Source organism: Melospiza melodia, chromosome 3 (assembly GCF_035770615.1).
Source record: "Melospiza melodia melodia isolate bMelMel2 chromosome 3, bMelMel2.pri, whole genome shotgun sequence".
NCBI classification, from domain to species: domain Eukaryota; kingdom Metazoa; phylum Chordata; class Aves; order Passeriformes; family Passerellidae; genus Melospiza; species Melospiza melodia.
The window spans coordinates 116,664,033-116,684,813 of NC_086196.1; the positions used below are offsets into that span (position 1 = coordinate 116,664,033).

General features: G+C 48.4%; 1 protein-coding gene and 1 long non-coding RNA gene across 3 annotated transcripts in view; one reads left to right on the forward strand and one right to left on the reverse strand.

The window, feature by feature from the left end:
* Positions 1-20,781, reverse strand: part of PAK5 (p21 (RAC1) activated kinase 5) — a 299,053-nt gene that overhangs the window by 92,923 nt on the left and 185,349 nt on the right. The gene's annotated exons all lie outside the window — the stretch shown is intronic.
* Positions 12,669-19,240, forward strand: LOC134416332 (uncharacterized). The gene is made up of 3 exons (XR_010027231.1): positions 12,669-13,099; positions 13,275-13,556; positions 13,962-19,240. It is a non-coding gene; the product is annotated as an uncharacterized LOC134416332 (long non-coding RNA).

Below are 20,781 nucleotides of genomic sequence, written 5' to 3' on the forward strand. Positions count from 1 at the left end.
CAAATTCTGAGTGAATTAGAGAAAAGTCATCATTTGCCATAAATGCTGCATTGATTTTGGACGGCAGAAGCTCAGCTGACCCAGCATAGACCCAAGAGGTCCTTTCCTTCAGGAAAACCACTGAGAAGGAAGCTGTACTTTTCTTTAGCGGACTTTTGTGGAGACCTTTGCAATGCCACCTCTAGGCCAGTGGTGGGAAAGCAAGAGCCGTGTGTTCTGCTCCTGGCTTTTTCTTCTGTCACAACGTGTATCATCAAACGAGCGCTGAAATGCTGCCCATTTCACACAGAATTGCTGCCTGTAGGAAGATTTCATTAATTGCAAATGAGAGCAGGACTTGGCCCACACGGTGGAAGTAATAGATGGTCCCTATAATTAAACATTAAGTGTACGTCCATTGATTTACCCGCAGTATTTCAAAATAATTAGGCTGGCACAATAGATCTTAGTCCCTGTGAATTTAATATCTCAGAAATCATTTACAGTTTTTCTGAGTCTACCTGCTTTGTGAAATGCTGTATTTCTCCTGCAACTCAGTGCTAAAGCAAGGGCAATTTAGTGAAATCCAGTGAGGCATGCATTGCATGCTAAAGCACCATTTCCTTTTCTGTTTCCCAGGTGAACAGTACCAGCACTTTTTCTATATGTTTCCTTAGATTTACCTTCCTAAAGAACTGGAATTTTAATTCATCCTTTGAAAATCCTTAGGATGCCGTAAACAAGAAAGGAAAGTTTCAGGAAGACCAGAGAGAAAGTTTTCAAGAACATTTAAAGCACCCCAGAAAGTCAACATCAATTTCCTTAGTCTCCATTCCCAGGCTACTAATTACAGTGCCACTGTGAATGATTAACTTTTTCTCAATGTATCTGACTTCTGCCTTTATACAACCAGCCTTTAAGAGTCCTGTCTCAAGGAGGAAAAGATAAAGGGGCATCTGATAAGTCTTTGGGTCTGCAGCTTGGTGAAGTACAAGGGACCTGCAGCAGGTACAGCATCTCTTTACTTTGCTGGTTTAGCTTGGAATGAACAAGTAAATCTGGAGCTGGAAAAACAAGACTTATTTCCAGTAACTGAAATGAGGGACAAGGCAGAGGGTTGCTGGTTGTGAAAGCAGAACATGGAGACCATAAACCACTTCATTTTGCTGGCTGTGGGTAGCATCTCCCTTACCTGCTAACACAACTCTGAATGCAAAACATGTTTGATAAGCCTGGGGTTTGTTTATGCATCCAACACACTTGATAGTATTTCATACACCTGAAGTCCACTTATTTGCATGTTCAATTGCATTCTAGTTTCTACCCAAGAGCTATTGACTCAAGTTGCCAGGAAAAAAAGTAAAAACAGAACACAAACCCCAAGTAAATGCCAAAGTTAGAGCATTAGGCGCTGTAAAGCCAACATAAATACCATACATACTGAGCTCCAATTTTTAACCTGCATGTGAGGCATCCTTTTATTCGGTGGAGGGGCTGTATTTAATTACAGATGGACACATTTGAAAGGTTAGCAAATTACAACCAGTTTTCTTTAGATGAATGGCAAACTCAGCCAAAGAATCCTAGCTTGATATCACTGACAACCAAGTAACACCTCCCCTGCCCCCCTAAGGTCCACTAGCTTACAAATGCAGCGCTCCCAGCCCGGCTGTATCAGTCCTCTCTAATACTCCCACAGTGTCCACTCAGCTGGGGTGCCTCAAAACCCCTTTGCTGGGGTGTGAAGTGGCTGGTGCTTGCTCTGAAGTCCTTGATGTAGGCCGGGTTTAACATCTGTTGATATCAACAGAAGCCTACCCACTGAGTTGTACATACTTTGAATTAAGCCCTGTGTACATAGATTTTCCAGTTAGGGCAATGAAGGGCTTGGTTATTCTGTCCTCATTAACAGTGATGGGGTCTGGGCATGCTGATTGTTTGCAGCTTTAGAAATGGCAGCCATAAAGCACAATTGCACTCATGTACAGCCTACATGTCCTCTTTGCTGGGGTTCAGCAGGAGCTGTTTCTGGTTATAAAACACAGTTATTGGTGAAAACAGCCTGCACCCAGAGCAATGATGAGACAGTGGAATTTATTCCATCACACAGACCTGTTGATTAAAACCATCATTCATATCACTGAGAAATGAACAGCCACAGAGACAAACTACCCTGGAGCTTGTTCTTTCATTCTCTAGTAATCATTTCACACAACATAATTATCTTGAAAAGTTGCTGATGACAAGGCTAAAATACAAAAATATTCACGAGTATCTCCACAAACAGTTTATTGATGTGCTTGCTAAATTTTCAGCACACACAGAGGTTGGCAGAGGTCTTTGCTTGTCTGCATTAACATTTGCATTTGCTGTTCATATGAAAATACAGGCTTGATGATGTTAATTGCAGCTCTTTCATCTTTCTGCTTCAAGCTGTGTTATAACTGACCTAGCTCAAATCTGCAGAGCTAAAGGGATCCAGAACCAGAGGGATACATCCTGTCTGCTATCTTCTGTGATGTTCCACCACACATCCTCCAATCTGATCCTCCAGGCAGCTAAGACACCACTGCCCAAGCTCTCCTGTCTAAAGGCACTGCTGGGGTAGCTCTGGTCATCTGGGCAGAAAAAGGACGCAGAGACCTATTTTATTATATTCTCCTATGAATGGCACAGTCTCACATGAAGACAAAGCTTGTGTGAGGTTCCAGGGGTGTGAAGGTGCCCACGAGGGCTGTACCACAGCTGTGGGCAGCAGCTCAGGCCTGAATCACGAGGCACAGAGGCAGATTCTGTGGTTACAGCGATCAGCATAACGTTGTGGCACAACACCATGAACTGCCTCAACAGGCAGGGGAAGGTTTGCTTGGAAGGGAAGCCATGAAACAGAGAAGTTGTGCTACTCCTCTTGGGTGCAGTGTAATCAGTGAAAGCCACTCTGAGAAACGCCCAGATCAGCTTCCCTTGGGCACAAGGCACCAAAGGCCAAATCTGACGTGGGGCAGCTCAGAGTGAGCTGAACCTTGGGCCCAGATGGAAGGAGTGCCTCTGTGCCTGTGTGTGCTGTACTTCCCAGCAGCACTGCCAACTGCTGCCACGCTTCAGGAGGAGGAACACAGAATGCCAAGGGCTGAGGAGAGCTGCTGCATGCTCTCAGCAATGGGAGGGACAGGCAGACATGGCTTCGGCTCTTCCTGGGAACAGACCCACGAGCAGTGAGGGATCAGAGCCTCTCCTGTGCTCTGCTGCACACCTCCCCTGCTCTCGGGTGGAGACTGGAGGCACAGGAAGGGAGATAGAGAGGCCTTGTTCCTGACAGCAGCCCTGGAGAGCTGGGCTTTGCAGCTGGCCAGGAGCTGCACACGGGCTTGCAGGAGGGGATTTTTTGGGCTCTCTGCAAGAAGGAGGCAGTGGAGCATATGTTTTTAGACAGAAAGTGCAAAAACAAAATGAAAATACATAAGCGTTTGTTATCTGAGGCTATGAGCTGTATCTTGCAGATTCAGGGAGGCAGCTTGGCTGAATCCCTCTGGAGGCACCAAAGCCTGACTGGGAGCAGGGCCAGAAAAATCAGTGCTTGGAAAAACACCGCTGAAAGATTACAGTTCATCCATACAGGAGCAATTAGGATTTTGCCAGTGAAATGATTGAGTCCAGGCAAGTACATTTGGAGAAGACACAGGATGCCCTCGGGAGGAGAGGGAGGCTGAGCAGCTGGAGCCATGCCACTGCAGGGCCACCAGGCTGGCTGTGGGCACTCGCTGGCCACTGCAGGGCTCCAAGCCCTGGGGAGAGGGACACACACTCCATCCTTGGGTAGGGAGAAAGAGGATTGGAGCCACAACCAAAGCCTTACAAACACCACCTTCACCAGACCCAATCTATTGCTGTCAGGCCTCTCTGAAAGTCACACTTTTGGGGCTTGCCCACAATGCTTTGGAAAGAGAGACCAGAAATGAAGGTAATTCAGGTGAAATATTGGATCATCGCAGGTGAAAAGGACACCTGACACACTTGCAACTGGTTGATGTTATTGAAAACGTATTTTGTAGGGAAGACTCCTTTGCAACAGCTTACCCAAAGCAGGGTGTTTGTTTCCCCTGCTCAGTTCCCTGCAGGGAGCTTCCTTTGCTTTTCCAGAGACAAACCTCTAACAGAGACCACTAAGTATTTCTGATCTATGCTGGTACACAGAACTAGAGAATGCATTGACAGGCAAAAGCAATTTAATTGCAGTCGGGCTCCATTTTGAAATCTTCAGCCTCTGACCTTCAAGAAAAGTCTGACTATGGTGAGCACAGAGAGCACATCCATCACTGTGCTGGGGAAGAAAAACGGGAAGCCAAAAGCCAGAGTGTGTCCATTTTGAAAATTAGCAGTTCATACTTGTGCTCTGCATTTAACAAGCTTCTGAATAAAGAAGATTTTCAGGGTTTCCCAAATATGGTTTCTTCTCTGGCTTAAGTCAATTTGGTATCTGTACACTCAAGAAAAGCCCGTGTGTTTAAGTCAGAAAATTTGCATTAATATTAATGTTGAGCAGGAAAGCAATTTGGGAGCTGGACTATTTGGCAGTTGTAAGAAATGTACTCAAAGGTGTGCTTAACCCAAGACATAAGCCGTTCTTGTCACCACTCAGCAGGTTCAAAGGACAAGAAGAAGTGATGTCAGTGGCTTTTTCCAGCATGGGAAGGATGCAGCAAACATGAGGACCCAACTGATTTTCCCAGGGCACCTCCACCCTAACTGTCACTGCAACACAGAGCTCCCTGGTGGCTTCCATCAAGTCATTTCTCCTGTCTGACCTAATTTTCTCAGCTGCAGAAGCAGGATAATACTGACTCATACAGGATTTGTGATGGGAAAAGGATTTATTTTATCTTATAAACCACAACTGAGAGATGCCAGGAGTTAAAGGCCCAGTGTGGCAGCAGCAGAGAAATGCAAGATCTCTGACATGAGGAATGGGGTGTTTAATCAGCTGGGGCTGACCCAGGGACAGAAGGCAGCACTGGCATTTCTAAATGGGCAACAGTCATTCTGATTGATTATTCTGTAATTCATCTATATATTTATTTTTCCATTCATCCAACTTAGAGACCATTGAATAATCTGTGATTTTGTTAAATGAACGTATCATGAACATATAATTTTGTACTTTTTTTCCTCATAAATATTGGCATTTTGTTCCACTCTGTAAACTGGTTATTGCTGACAGGGTAACATAAAACTTTGAGAACGTTTATTGCAGGGACTCAGATCTCCCAAACAAGACAGACAGGCCAGGTACATAAGATCACCCTAAAAATGTGGCAGACCTCCTGCCTGTGCATTTCTGCTGCTCTCCAGACCTGTGCTGAGTCTCCTGGCTCTCTGGAGAGAATCATTCATGTTCTCCTGTCAGTGAAACCTGACAAATCTCCACTGGGGGTCTCTGTTCTTCAGTTTCCAGGTTCAGCGCCAGCTCAATGCCCTGACACTGACCCGAGGTTCTCCAAGGAAACACCTGAGAGGCTCCAGGAAGGGCAGGAGGGCTGTGGGTGAAACAGTGCTGGCTTCCCAAAGGGAGCTGCTGACCACCCACCCAGGCAGGTGCTTTACAGACAGCCCTGGAAACCCCATTTCCCTGCACTATTGCCTTTTCTCAACTGGGCCCCCTCTGGACTATTACCCACTCACCTGCAGGCCGTACTTGATAGCCATGAACACTCCTAAGGAAGTACAGAACAGCTGAGGTTGGAAAGGACCTCATTTCCCTAGTCTAACTCCCCTGGTCAGCACGGTCAGCCAGGGCAGGATGTCCAGCTCTGTATCCAGCTGCATTTTCACTGTCCCTACACATGGAGAGCTTCCAAGACCCAAGCACTGCTGCTGTAGTGAGTTATCACACAACTCCTGAGAACCAAACCAGCTCTGACAAGGAGACTGAACTCAGATGTGCACAAAGGCTCCTCCTTTGAACCCAACTCGTTTTACAAGACCGTGAGAACCAGGACCAGAGTTGTGGCAAGATGCACTGCTGGGCTCTACAAGAGCTCTCACAGCTGTAAGGAACCCCTGGAACTCTGGCTCCTGGGCCATGGGCTGGCCTAGGGCTGCAGTGCAGACAAAGGACAGAGCTACAAGCCTTCAGGGGGCTGCAGAGGAGGCTCCAGGGCACACCAGGGCTGGGTGCCAGAGCACTGGGGGCACACTGAGCCCTGGCTGCAGTGAGGCTCAGCCCATGGCCCTCTCTGAGGTGCACTTCATCAGGGCTGCCCTTGCAGGCTGCGTGCTGACGGCACAGTGCAGCCCGGGGCTCAGGCTGGAAGAAGGGCCAGAGGTACTGCTGGGTTTGCAGAACACCAGGACCCAAAGAAAGCTGCTTCTGCAAGCAATGTGCTTCAGGAATAGCTGACCTTTTCAAGGATTTGAGATGCAGAACCGAAACATTCAAAGAATGTGCATATATACCATTAAAACATTACTGCAAGTCCCCAGTGGCTACAAAACTCACTGCCAAAATCTGAGAGAAGACAAAAGATTCTATTTCTGGCAATGTATTAGTCAAATTAATTAACACAGGACTTTGTTGTAACTCAAGGGTCTCAAACTGACTGATAATATTTGTGAAGGTTTCAAAAATTTCTGTAGACCATAACTCTTTCTTTAACCCTAAGAGATTCTATGGAAGACATAAAAAGAGATTTTAACTGAAAAGGTCACTGCTTGCAAGCCAAGACAGGAATAATTTAGAGGTGTCCGTGGGATGTAAGTTTGACCCTGTGCCATGATGTGTCACCTCACCCAGGGAGGGGCTCCCAGGCCCCAAGGGCTGTGCATCCCTGCACTGCTGTGGGGCAGCTCTGGGCACACCCTGTGCACTGCTGTGGGGCAGCTCTGTGCCACACTGTGCACACCCCCTGCACTGCTGTGGGGCAGCTCTGGGCACACCCCCTGCACTGCTGTGGGGCAGCTCTGTGCCATGCTGTGCATCCCTGCATTGCTGTGGGGCAGCTCTGGGCCATGCTGTGCACACCCCCTGCACTCTGTGGGGCAGCTCTGTGCCACACTGTGCACACCCCCTGCACTGCTGTGGGGCAGCTCTGGGCACACCCCCTGCACTGCTGTGGGGCAGCTCTGTGCCATGCTGTGCATCCCTGCATTGCTGTGGGGCAGCTCTGGGCACACTGTGCACACCCCCTGCACTCTGTGGGGCAGCTCTGTGCCATGCTGTGCACACCCCCTGCACTCTGTGGGGCAGCTCTGTGCCATGCTGTGCACACCCCCTGCACTCTGTGGGGCAGCTCTGTGCCACACTGTGCACACCCCCTGCACTCTGTGGGGCAGCTCTGGGCACACCCCCTGCACTCTGTGGGGCAGCTCTGTGCCACGCTGTGCACACCCCCTGCACTCTGTGGGGCAGCTCTGGGCACACTGTGCACACCCCCTGCACTCTGTGGGGCAGCTCTGTGCCACGCTGTGCACACCCCCTGCACTCTGTGGGGCAGCTCTGTGCCATGCTGTGCACACCCCCTGCACTCTGTGGGGCAGCTCTGTGCCACGCTGTGCACACCCCCTGCACTCTGTGGGGCAGCTCTGTGCCACGCTGTGCACACCCCCTGCACTGCTGTGGGGCAGCTCTGGGCACACACCCTGCACCTCTCACAGCAGCTGCCTTTTGCACTGTCTCCTCTGTGCTCCTGCTCCATTCATTAGCAGGCTCTGACTAAACCATGTTTAACAGTGAGCAAGAAGCTGCAAGTGAAAGGAAATTTGCCTTCAGAACAGAAAAACGGGAAGAGTACCAGAGCATCTAATGAGATATATACAGTATACATAAATAGGTCAGTATTTTATTGAATCACAAAGGAACACCCTTTGTAAAAGATTTTTTAAAAAGAAAACTGGGAGTTTTCTTCTTTAGATTCATGACCAGAATAGTAAAGTAGTGTCAAACATCATAGAACATTTGGATGCGTCCATTAATAAGCAACAGGGAGTTTTATTTCTAGGAGCCAGGTAGGACTAAGCTACCAGGTAATTAGTGAACTTGCCATCAACTACTGCTTCTGGTACCAAACTGAAAATTAAAAAAGCATTAGCTAGTCACTGTTTTCATTTCACCTCTGGAAGTCTGCAAGAGATAAAATATTCCTTACTCAATGTATATAATCCCCAGACCTACTGAATGGGAACAAACCAGCCTCTCAACTTTTCTAATAATAAAAATTTTCAAGAAAAGAAGTGAAAAAAATAGCAACCTTTATTCTTTCCCACCCCCCCTTGCAACTTTTTTCCCTTTTTAAGTCTAATTTTACCTCTTTTCATGTTGCTACTGAAAAAGAGAGAAAGGAAAACAAACACAAAGGGAATAGAGCAAAAATTAAACTCTGTTTCTGCTCTTGGGAACCAAACAATGCTCCGTGGCTTTAAACAAGAGTTTCCATTCAGTGGGGAACTGGGTGATCCTTCATGCAGGTATAACACTGTGGAGCTGGGATTGCACTCAAACAGAAGGGAAGGAGCAGCAGCTGTTTTGGGAGCCCCCAGAGGCTGCTGGAGGGCTGCAGAGAGCTGCTGACCCCCCAAGAGCCCTGCAGGCTCTCACTGCACTCACCTCGAGCTCTGCAATCCCTTCAACTCTCCTGAGCACACTCCCCATCACAAATCAATTTGTACCTCCCCTTGCTCTGCAGAATAACCCCAGAGTGCAGGGAAGCCATTGTACAGCCGACATCAAATTTAACAGTATTGAAATTATTGCATTCATAAACACTACTGAAATAATTTCATTCACAAACTCAAAATGCCCATGGAAGGCCAAATGACAACTGCACCAAGCTCACACCTGGATCCTCAGCCAGTGCCTCAAAGCCCTGTGGTGCCCCTGTAAAGCCTCCAAGTCTCCTGGAGGTTTGACTCCAAGGACATGGTTTCCATTAAAAACATTGCTTTGTATTGCTTCTTTAGGAGCACCAGGAACACAGAGAGTGAACAGAGCTTCAGGACCTGCTTGAAAGAGGTTTGGGGTAAGGCTCTAATTGTACACAGCCCTAACAGCACTGACAAGATTTAAAAATGCACAGCTCCCTGTAACAGGCATTTTGAACCACATGGTCAAAGCAAGCCTCCAACAAAGGTGCTGTCCCCTTTTCTGGTGCCCAGCAGTTCTGGCAAGCCCCCAGCAGAGGCTGATGTAGCTGTTCTAACAGATCACAGTTTGTGTGCCCAAAGAAGGCTCAAGCACAGAAGCAGAGGCAGATAGCTGCTTGTTCTCCCACCACAACAATTCCAGCCCAACAGAGGAGTGCTGCAGCAGCACTGGCATCCCAAATCTCTGCTCCCCTGCACAGGTCTCCCTTTCCTTCTCACAGACAGGAGATTTGGGTTCTTTCTGCCTCTTTAGCACACCAGTTTGTGGAGGGAGCTGTGACCAGGGGGACTCAAGCCTGCCATGAGGTCTCCAGCTCACACCTCCAGTGAAAGCCCCAAATCACTGCTGAAAGCAGGCAGACGGCTCCTGAGGGGGGCCCAGGAGACCCAAGGGATCGCTCAATAACCCAGCTCACACGGCACACCTATGCACTCAGCTTCTCACTCAGCATGAGAAACAGCAAACCCCATGCACAAGTGGAGCATGAATCAGCCATTTCTTGAGCAGGCTTGAAAAGAATAATGTATTCCATTGAAATGGCCCAGCAGCCCGAGGGTTAATGATGGCCAGGAAAGGATTCAGTGGAAACCCTTGGAAGAGCTGGGCTGGGAACTGCAGTGCAAACCACAAACTGGTGGCAGCCAGGAGTGGAGACAGCTGATGTGTCACTGCTGCCCCATGGGTCACCAGCTGGCAAAATAGATTTATGCTTGTGAATATGGTAATACAAAACCCAGGGCAAGCCTGAGCTCTTTACTGTCTCCAGATATTACAGCAGTGGAGACAGAAATCAAAAAAAAAAATTAAAAATCACTGCTTTTGAAGTGTTTTCTTGACCTGCACTAGCACCTCTCACTTTAATATTTATTTGTTGACTAAGAAGAATCACTGAAGAAAGAAATAACTTTTTGGGGAAAAAATTTACAAATAAAATAATTTTGTCAGTGGTTCTGGGTAGCTGGTGGTTCACTTCTTAAAACCAGAGGATTTCTGGGGAAGAGCAGAAGGGTCAGCCTAGAAGAAGGGCGACAATACTGACACCCCCTGTCACAAGATGTCAGTGTGGGGGGAAGCAGCTGCTGTGAGCCCCCCAGAATGAGGGGAGGTGTCACCCAGGGCTGTGAGCCCCCAGAACAAGGGGAGGTGTCACCCAGGGCTGTTTTAACCTCCCAGAATGAGGGGAGGGGTCCCCCAGGGCTGTGAGCCCCCTCAAAACAAGGAGGGGGGAGCTTTGCCAGCCCGCGCTGCTGCAGCCCCTCTACCGGCCAACAGGTGGCGCCATGGCACTCACGATAAGCGCCATTTACTAGAAAAAGGTAATTTTGTAAAGTATCCCTTTCTTTCTAAGCCAAAAGCCCAAGGACGCCAACGATTTTTGTTTTCCTAGAAAAGTGACCCTGGATCTGAGGTGAAACGTCGGCCTTCCGTGCACCCCACACAGAAACACACTACCCCAACTGCATCACTACGGGAGCCCAGTGAGGAAATAAAGCTTCCAACTGGCCTCACCCACAGGCAAAAGCCCAAACAACCGGGGCAAGCGAGGGAAAATTGGGACCAGTGCCTCCACTCCCCTTCTCCTGCCTTTTGGGCTGACCTTTAGTCTCCAGCGTTTAGAGGAGCATGGAGCTTTTCACGCTCCATCAGCACACTTAACAAGCAGCGTATGCAAACTCATTGTTTGCAGAGGCAGTGCCTTGAGTTTTTCCTTTCTGGCAGTGAAAAGGACCTTTTCTGGCCAGGACTGCAAGGATGCAGGAGGCTCAGGCTGCCCACCAAGCCTGGCAGGTATGGCCCGATCAGCCGGCAGACAGCAGCTTGCCCTGCTCACACCTGACGCTGGTGAGACACAGCAGGGCCAGGGCCACCCCCTGCTGCTGCCCCACGGCTGGCATCCCTCCATGGCTGGGATCCACGGCCAGTGCCACCCTCAGGCATGGCGCCCACAGCCACTCAGTGGGCCAGGGCTGTGCTGTCCTCACCAGCGGGAGGGACTTGTGTGCTCTCCAGCCCAGTCAGCACTGAGCACAGGCATTTGCAGTCGTGGCTCCTGGGCCAGGAATGGGAATGATGCCTCTTTCTGCTAAATAAGCAGTGCACGTCGTCCTTTTCCCTCACAGAGTCTTTCAGGCCATGTCCTGCCCCAGGCTTCCAGCAAGAAGGGCTGAAAGATTTGTAAAAGCTCTTGGTGAGTAAAATAAGCCCCTCAAATACACAGCCCTGCTGCTCTCAGTGCTGCTGAGCCACTGGAAAGCAAACTGGGTGCTACATCCCCACTCCAAAGAATGAGCTGCATGTTTGTACACATGCTGGGTGGGGTGCACAGAGTGCGTTTGGGGTGCAGCTGACAGCAACACCACCCCAAAAGCACCTGGAGCTGGATGGCTGTGGCACACAACCCCATTGATCCCCAAGATGGGATCTGCACGGAGGACGAGTGAGAAGGACCAGTAAAACGTGTGTGGGTCGTGCTGACAGCCTGTCCCACGCTCCCAGAGCCTTTCCAGCTGCAACAGGGAATGAACACAACTCCCACCTGCAACACAGCCACACCTTCTTAGGGGGTCCTTCACATGGGCCCACAGCAACAATAAACAATAAAAACACCAGTATTTAAAGAACAGGTTCTGATGTCAAGGGTTGAGTGGTGACCAGCAGCACTTCCCCCATGACCAAGAAGGGACAGAAAGGCTGGCCTCCAGCCTCAGTGAGAAAGCACAAGAAGAGCTGGCAGCATCCCTCCTGACTCTCTTCTGCAGGCCAGCTGAGTCTCAATGATGCAGCACTCACCTTTGCTGGGCTCTCCCAGTTCTGCAGAGGCTACAGCTGCAGCAGGGAGCCCTGCAGTCAGAGGTGACTATGCCCCCTGCCATGGCACTGCTCTGCCTGCCTGGGCAACAGCAGAACCCTCCCTTCAATCTCTGCTGTCATTGGGAACAGCTGTTTCTGCAGCACCCAGCCTGTTTCCTGTCTCTGAGGTGAGTGACCCCTGGCCTGGCACAGTCCCCAGCCCAGCAGCACAGGGCTCCCAGGGTGGTTTGTTTTACAGCACAGCAGGAGCTGCTTACACAGGGCAGGGCTCCCACTCCTGTGCCCGCCTGGATCCCTGCCCAGACTCACCGAAACCACCGGTGTTACAGCAGTAGGACAGTGGCAAATTCAAGAGCCTCAGAGTGCTGAGCAGATATGGGGGAATATTTCAGCTTCATGGTTTCTCAGTGCTACGCACACACTCCTTGAAGAAATCCCTTCAAACTGTCTGCTCCCAAACAACCTATATACATCACTGGCCCCAAAGATGACACTTGATGAAAGAGCCTTACAAAACAAATCCTCACATTTCAGCCAGCAGAGCATCCAAGTGCAGGGCCAAGCCAAGCCAAACAGAGCAGTGCTTTGGCCTGGCAGCGTGTGTACGTGGCTTGCAATGCCCATTGTTGCTCCATCCCAGAGAATGAGTCACCCTCCCCAGGGCTGTGCCTTGCCCCGCCCGTTTCGCAAGGCTCCTGCCTTTATAGCAGCGTGGTGCCGCTCCCGGCAGATCGCTGGGCTGCCTGCAGAGCGACGGGCAGCAGCCAATCCTCCTCACCATGATTCTCCTCCTGCAGTACTTCTTCCTGCTGGCCATAGACCTGGTGCTGGCCATGACCCTCTTGTGCCTCTTCTACGCCTTCGCGTGCGCCTCCGTCGCGTTGCTGACCTGCTGCGCCATCGTCTTCTCCTTCGGCAGCGCCGAGAGGAGCGCCGACGTCAAAGGGAGAGCCATCGTCATTCTCGTGTCCAACAGCTCCATCGGCAGGATGTTTGCAAGGAACCTGGACAAAGCAGGCTTCGGGGTGTCTGCGGCTCAGTGGTCTGCCCGGGAGGAGAGGACAGCGACACAAGAGTGCCCATCCAACAAGCAGGTAGCCCAGCTGCACCTGACCGAAGATGAGTATCAGAAGACAGTGAAAACCTTCATAGAAAGCCACTTATCCCTGAAAGGTAACCAACCTCTAGGGCAAAGCTGTGGGTTGTGCCTACTGTAGAAATTAAAATGCACAGCATTGTGAGGTTGTAGTTCAGCAAATGAGGAAGGCAGGAATGCTTTAGCAAATGGTAATAACACTCTAACTGCAATGCATTTTGTTGTGCAAAACAAAAATTTTGCTTTTTCCAGGGGAAAGAGCCTGCTTTGGTGGCTGTGAAAGGCCCCAGCAGACCCCAGTCCCTGAAGGAAGGCAAGGTAGGCCAAGGAAGGAGGGGGAGAAGGTCCTATCAAGGCACAGAGGGCTGGACTTGCTCTGAGAAGAAAACACAGAAACGAACAATGGGGAGCAAAGCCTAGACAGTGACCTGAGGTGAAGGAATGTGTCTGATGTTTAACCTCTTCTGGATTAAAAAGGAACCCAGCTGAGCTCCCTCTTGGCTTCCTGGCTGCTGTGGGATTCCTAAGAGTCAGGTCAGAGCTTTGTGTGGCAGGCTGGGACAGAGTCCCTGAGCCCCGCTGCCATTGTTCCTGTGGGAATACAGGAGCGAAGGCAGCCTGCAGAGCTCACCTGGGACAGCACGGGGCAGGTGTCCTGCTGAGGGCACGGCTGTGGGCACTGCTGGGCTATGGGGTTACAACAGAAGGGGCCAACCCCTCTCGTGCTCTGTGAGCCCACCTAAGGGCCCTGTGAGCCGCAAAGCTCTCTCCTTGTCCATCCCTCTGCTCCTTGCTGTCTCTCTGTGGTCTCTGCAAGGCTCCCCTTGGGCTCTCCCCGGGGCAGCCTGCTGGGATCTCAGAGAGCACCCCCGTGTCCCCAGGACAAGTATGAACCTTGGTACCGCTGCCCAGCACTGAAAGCTGTCTCTGTGCTCCCAGGCCCTGCAAAGGAAGGACATGTTGGAGGTCAGAGCACGCCCAGGAAGGCTCCAGCACTGCAGACGCCCTTGGAGGGGCGGTAGGGACCCCTGGCTGCCCCTGCAGCTGCTCAGGACACAGCTCCCTGCAGTGCCCTTCTCTCAGCAGCCCAGCACCAGCAGTGCCTCTGCAGCTCTGCGTGGCCCAGGATGCACCCCGAGCTCACTGCCTGCGTGCAGGCTCCACAGATGGCTCCCTGCACGCCAGCAGTGGGCTCCACACCAAGGGCTCAGCTGCCTGCACGAGCATTTCGGCTCATTTACCCCAGGAAAATTACTCTGGTAAAACCTTCTTGTGTGGACAGGGCCTAGAAGCTCCCCAAGCTGAGCATCAGCATAATCCTGCTCTGGAAATGAACAATAGAGGCTTTCTTAACCAGTAATGATCTGTGGGAGCTGGTGATTTCTGTGGGCCTGTGCTGTTCTAATGAAATGAGGCTCCAGCACAGTGGTACCTGTCTTCTTTTGCTCTTGACTAGTTTGGTCCCCTGCTCGTTAAAGGCTTTTGCTGGTGTCACGTTGTTTTGACAGGGGGATCTGTCGTAGGATCCATGAGGTTTTACATTTAGGATCTCCTGCATAATATTCACATCACAGATGTGGATGTTGAAATGTATTTCCCAAGTGCTGACCCAATTGCATGGCAGATCAAAGCAGTAAGTTGGGAGGGAAAAGAAAAAGAAAAATAAGAGAAAAATAAAAAGAGAAAGAAAACCTCACTGTTTTCTTGGGTTTCTTTGTTTTCAGTTTTGAGTGAGTGCTGATATTCATTTTGCAAAATTTACCGTGGTATCTTTGGCATGGGTTAGGTGAACATGAACACTCACCACCAATAATAATGAAAGAATTTAAACCAAATCTAAAGTCTACATTGGTGGGTCCCCACATGCAGTTTGGTGAGCAGGATCTGGACAAGGGCAGGAGAGTTAGTGCTGTAGGGCAGAACCATTACACAATCTTCGCTATTTAGAAACTTCTCTTATGTACTTTGTGCATGCAATTTTTAGTTCCTAAAGAAAGGAACCTTTGCTAGTTTTTTTATGGGTTTTGGTCTTTTTTTTTCATTACTTGTCCCTATAGGACATTTTTACCATTGTATCTTTGCTATTGTAAATAAAAATATACTTGCTCTATATAATCAAATCTTTTAAAATTCATCCTAAATGCCTTTCAAGGTAACACAGTGAAGACAGAATCCCCCAGCCATAGCTGCTTCTAGAATTAAAATAGTTATGATAGCTAAGATAATCTACTTTTCATTCTAGTACAGGCCCAGCAACCCAAATTTTCAGGAAGGCTAGCACCTTTATTTTGCAGTGACTGTACAAGTTAATAAGATGCTACCAGGCCTAAAGAGAATGTAACAGAGAAATGCAAGCCAGCCCCCTTCCAAATTCTTCCTTTGCTGTGTGACAGCTTAGCTCAGTTCATAAAAAGCCTTTAGAGCTTCTGGCTTTTAGCCTTTGGTGCCTTTAGATCAGATATTCAAACTTTCTCTGTGACCAAGAGGTCAAAGAGACAGAGGGAAGAAGATGAGAGAAGGAGTTTGATTGCTCACCTCCAGCAGCTGAGCCTGCACTGTCAGATATTGCAAGAGCCCCTGGCATGGTGTCCAAGCCCTGTGTGATCTGCTGCTGGTGAAACTGCTGTGCTGTGCTGCTCTGGGCAGGTGCCTGCAAACACTGGCAGCTGCCTCACCAGCCTCAGGAGGGACTGCAGCGAGGGTGGGGCAGGGCAAGGAGGAAAGAAACAGGGATGGGCAGAGCCCAGAGACAGCCCCCTGACCTGACTCACAGAGCTCAGAGAAGCAGAGGGCTCCCCTGTTACCTGCTGGAGCCCCTGCTGTCACAGCTCCTGGGGTCCACCTGTCACACACAACAGCCACAGGCTGGGCAAAGCCAGCACTGCCTGGGCACAGCATCACACAGCTGGCTGCTTGTGCGGGGCCTTAAAGGCCATCTAGGGCCAGCCCCAATGGGCAGGGACACCTTCCACTAGACCTGGCTGCTCAAAGCCCATCCAGCCTGGCCCTGAACACTTCCAGGGATGGGGCATCCTCTGTAATTCCCCAGGTTCCCACAGGAGAGATAATCCTTGATGTGAGCAATGCCTCACACTGCACAGCCTTCCTTGCTTCGCTCAGATCTCTGCTATGCTGAGGCTGCTTACACAGTTCTGTTGGTTTTCACTGCGTCAGGATTTCATATCTTGTACCTGGACCTCAGATAACACCTGACAACTGCTGGGTTCTTTGGTGCTTACCATCTTCCATCTCTGTCCCTGTCTCTCAAACAGGAAGGACAATAACTTCTGCACAAGCAGAGAAATAACTGATGCAAATTAATAACATTAATTCCTAAATAAACACTCTCACCACCACACTGCACCGTGGTTTCCAGACCAGTAGCAAATACATGTTCCAAGCCTTGCTCTGCAGGCTCCAAAGGGCTGGAAAGACAGCCTGTGCAGACAGCCAGGCCAGTGGGAGTTATTGGACTGTCATCCTTGGCCATCTGTCCCCATTTCCATGTTGCTGTTGGCAAAGCAGCTCTCATGACCTCTCCCTGAGTGAGTGCAGATCACCTTATCATGGGATCAGTTTAAATAGGTGTGCTAAGCCCTGTTAATGCAGCTCATTACTTTCCTCTGTGCGCCGTGGGACACTGATGCAATCTCTGAGCAGGGCTGCGAGGGCAGGCAGGCCAGCCTGGGCAGGCACAGCTGCTCCTGGTGAGGAGGGTCAGGGACACACTGACACACAGTCAGTGGCTGCAGGGTGCCAGCAGCCCCCTGGCTCCTTGGGCAGTCTCCACCTGTCCCAGAGGTCAGGCTGCTTTTGCACCTCTGCTGTGCAGCAGGCAGCAGTGGTAGATGCTCTCCTGGTACTTCCCCTTGCCTTGCACCTCTCCTTCAGCATTCCCAGACTTTAGCTGACTACAGTTTGGTCCAGAATGGCTCTCTTGGGACACAGACCCAAAGAAAGACCCTACAGTGAACCTGAACAGGAGACAGAGACATCAGAACTGCTGCCTTGTATGGTGTTCACACTGTAGAAGCTCTTCTCTTCCTAAGGATGCCAGGGTGGTTGATGATGTTATTTTATCAGAAGGTAACCCTTACTCACTGTCCATGCTGTGCTTTCCTTAGGACAAAGGCAAGGCCACCCAGCCATTCCTACTCTCAGAGCAGAGAGAAAGCCCAGCTTTCTTGTGGAACAGCCTAGCTTAGTGCATGGCACGAGCAGCCGTTCCCACAGCCTCAGAGATGGATTGAACAGATGCAATAATCATTCACTGCAATAAACTACAAGGGAGTAGGAATGAATAAAGCAAACAAAATCATATACTCATGCAATTTTAAAGAGTACTGCATTATTTAACTTCACTCAGCTACAACAACTGCAGGCCACCTTGGATAAATCAGCCCATTTTCCAAGCTGTAAATGACCACGTTTGGACTTAGGAATGAAATGAATAATTTTTGCAGCTATGCTTTTGTGCCTTTAATGGAGGTTACCCAGAAGTTTTTGAAAAACTGGCTTGCAATTATATTGCCTTCCTGTCTCTTGGGGATTTATCAAAACCAGAGAAGCACTTTGATACAGCAGCATCAGGGCTATGAAACAGCCCAGAGAGAGAAAACAGATCTCATTGTGAAACTATAGGCTGGGAGGAGTTATTTTAAGATGAAAGGGAGTTCCCCACTCAAAGCATCTTTTTAAAAATAGGAGTCTGTGCATCATCTAGAGTCAAGGTGTCTTTTTCTTTTTCCAAAGGAAGCCCTGCATCCAGTAACTCTGGGCACTTTATGGGAGGCAATTCCCACTTCCTTAAAGTGGTTTTGTATTCTCCTGTTCCAACAGACAAGTTTCCCACCAAGCACTGAGCTCCAGGGCCATGCACATAGACCCTCCTGATTAAAGGGTTGCACAAGCCAGGAAAGCTGCAGCAACACTTCCCCCTCATCCCCATCCCTCGCTCATTGCCAGTGGGCAGAGCCCATTTGGGTTCAAAACCTCCATCCCAAAGCTTTGTTTTTTTGCATGTTGGTGGCCAGAGGACCACTGCTGGCAAACCAAGACCTTTAAGCAATGATTACAAGTGCCTGTTGGCCTGCCCTACGTTACAAAGAGGGTTGTTTATCTGGGTGCACTCAGAACACATTGCCATGCTCGCCACTAACACCAGCCACGAGGACAAGACGCAAAGAGGAGGAGGGGAAAGAGCCACGCACTGCCAAGGCCTTTTTTATCATTCTTCTAAATTTGCTGTTTGCAGACAGGAACAGAAGTGGAGCATTTCCCAAAAAGAAACCAAACAAAGCCCAGGCGGTTGGATACTTATGTTACACTGGCTCCTAAATTCTGCCAGAGCCATTTTTAGCATCCTAAAACAGTACCCTCTTCACACTGCCCCCGCTTAGCTCATGTGAATTTTAGTCCTAAACCACAAGTTTATCTTACAACAAGATTACAACAAGACAAGAGTTTGATTTCCAAGCTGCATCAATCATTACACCACACAAGACTGAAGAGTATTTTTAGAGACTGCCAAAAAGAGATCTATATTTATGATATGTCATTCTTTAAACAAGTGATCAACTCCTTTTCATGCAACTGCAGTGGCAGGATTGGAGATCTTGCAAAGGAAAATAAACCCAAAGTATCTGGGAAGCTATTTATTTATCACTTATGCATGATGCTAAACTAATCTCTGATTCTGGAAGCCATTGGAAATAATCACAGGTGTAACATAACCTTTACACTAATTTAAGAACTTCCCAGACAAGAGCTTAGCTTTGCAGTTTAGAGATGTTGTCTTTCATTAACCAGAGCTGGACAGCTTCTGATGAGAAATTATTTTTGAAAAATACGAGGATTGAAGCCCAAAGAGTTGTACAGATCTGTGTCTTTTCCAAATAATGCAGTTTGCCAAAGTGTGTGTGTGCACCTGGATGCTTTTACTCTACCCCTTACCTCAGTCCTTCAGAAAAGCTTTCTAGAGGTCAGTTTTAACAGGGAAAGGGAATCAAGTGAGAGAAAATATTTCTGCAGCTCTGCTTTCCATATTACAGTGTTTGGAGACAGAAACCTGCTGAACAGTTCTAACACATATGCTCAGAGACTTAATTTGAATTATGTGGTAAAACTGAATGTGCATAAAAATGGAACACTTCTGTATATGATAATTGGAACACTTCTGTATATGATAATTGGAGCACTTCTGTAGATGATAATTAAATACTTCCCTAATACAAATAAATTATCTTTGTGGTTACACAACGTCTGAGTAGATTATTTATTTTAAATCTACTCTTTTCATATTGCCTATTTAACAGGCTTTCCCAGCACTTGTGCTGCAAACTCCAAGGTAACACAGAAGGATTGTGTGGCATTTTCAGCAGGAAAAGGGGGGCCAGAGCAAACTCTTGTGTGGAGTTCTCCTTGCAGCAGCACAGAGCACTTGGCCAGGTCCATGGTCCCTGGGCTTTGCTTTGGCCCTGCACAGATTCTCTGCTTTCCTGAGGGGGTCCTGAGGGGAAAAGTCTGCCAGGTACAGCCAATGGCACTAAAGCTCTTAATTACCCCAACACAGAGCTGAATTTCATCCCTTGGTAGGCTTAGAAATACTGACTTCAAAAAGTGGCATCAGTTTAGGCCAGGCAACCATCTGCCACCAGAGGGTTAAAAATCAACCTGTTTTACACATTATTGAATTTTAAATGCAGGTGGTGAAAACATTTTAGACCTGATGCTTCATTATCATTAGTCAAATAATTTGTTCTAACTATGTCATTAAAAAAAAAAAAAAAAAAACAAAAAACATTTAAAAAAGGAGTACCTCCCTTCTGTTCTTAGGTGCCTTCTCCTGGTCTCTAGAACTACATTTATTCTTAAGCATTCACTCCTCTGGTTTGGTCAGACAGCATGAAATCTATGAGCTGTCTGATAAGGAATTACACTGCCAGGCCGCATTAATTTCTAACTCCTGACTGATGTAACTTTCTAAACCAACAGACTGAGGCACAACAAATAGTTATTTTCACTAACTATTGTTATTGAACAGTATTCCTATTTCCTCCCACAAAAACATCTCACCACAGAACCATTCCCAGTGGTTAATTCAGACATTTACACCTGTATGTGTCTGTCTGGCACAACACCTGGCTGCTTCTCTCATTCCCTTTTCCCTCTAGATGTCATTTAAATCCCATTCTGCCTGGTCCTCAATGTAGACACCTAACAAACACCACAGAAGTCCATTTAAACCTTAGAGCAGAGCCAAAATATAGTAGCCCAGAAAGTTTTTGATTTTTCTAATCCTGTTCTGGATCTGAACTGCACTTTTCCTGTAGAAGTCCAGGTGCCCTTCATTACAGCCTTGTTTTCCCCACTCCCATTTTAAGTGGCCATTATTAAATTAACTGAGATGTCACCAATCTAAAGCTAAACCTCCTTTCAGATGTCTTAGTGGCCACCTTTGTGGTTTCATATTAAATATACTAAAAATGCATTTTCTCTCTTTTGTTGCTACCCAAGACTTGCACAAAATCAGGAAAGCTTTTAGTCCTCATCAGAGATTTGAATTTCCATCCTGTTTTAAATTATGAAGGGCACATTTTCCAATGAATAAACACACTGATGGAAAACTCCTGAGCATTCCCCATACCCATACACCCAGCATTAACTAATTTACCAGGTATCAAACTGCAAAGGGAGGGACCAGGTCCTTCTTATCCATCCATTCAAGAGCAGCAGACTCCAGTGTTTTATAAATAAGGTC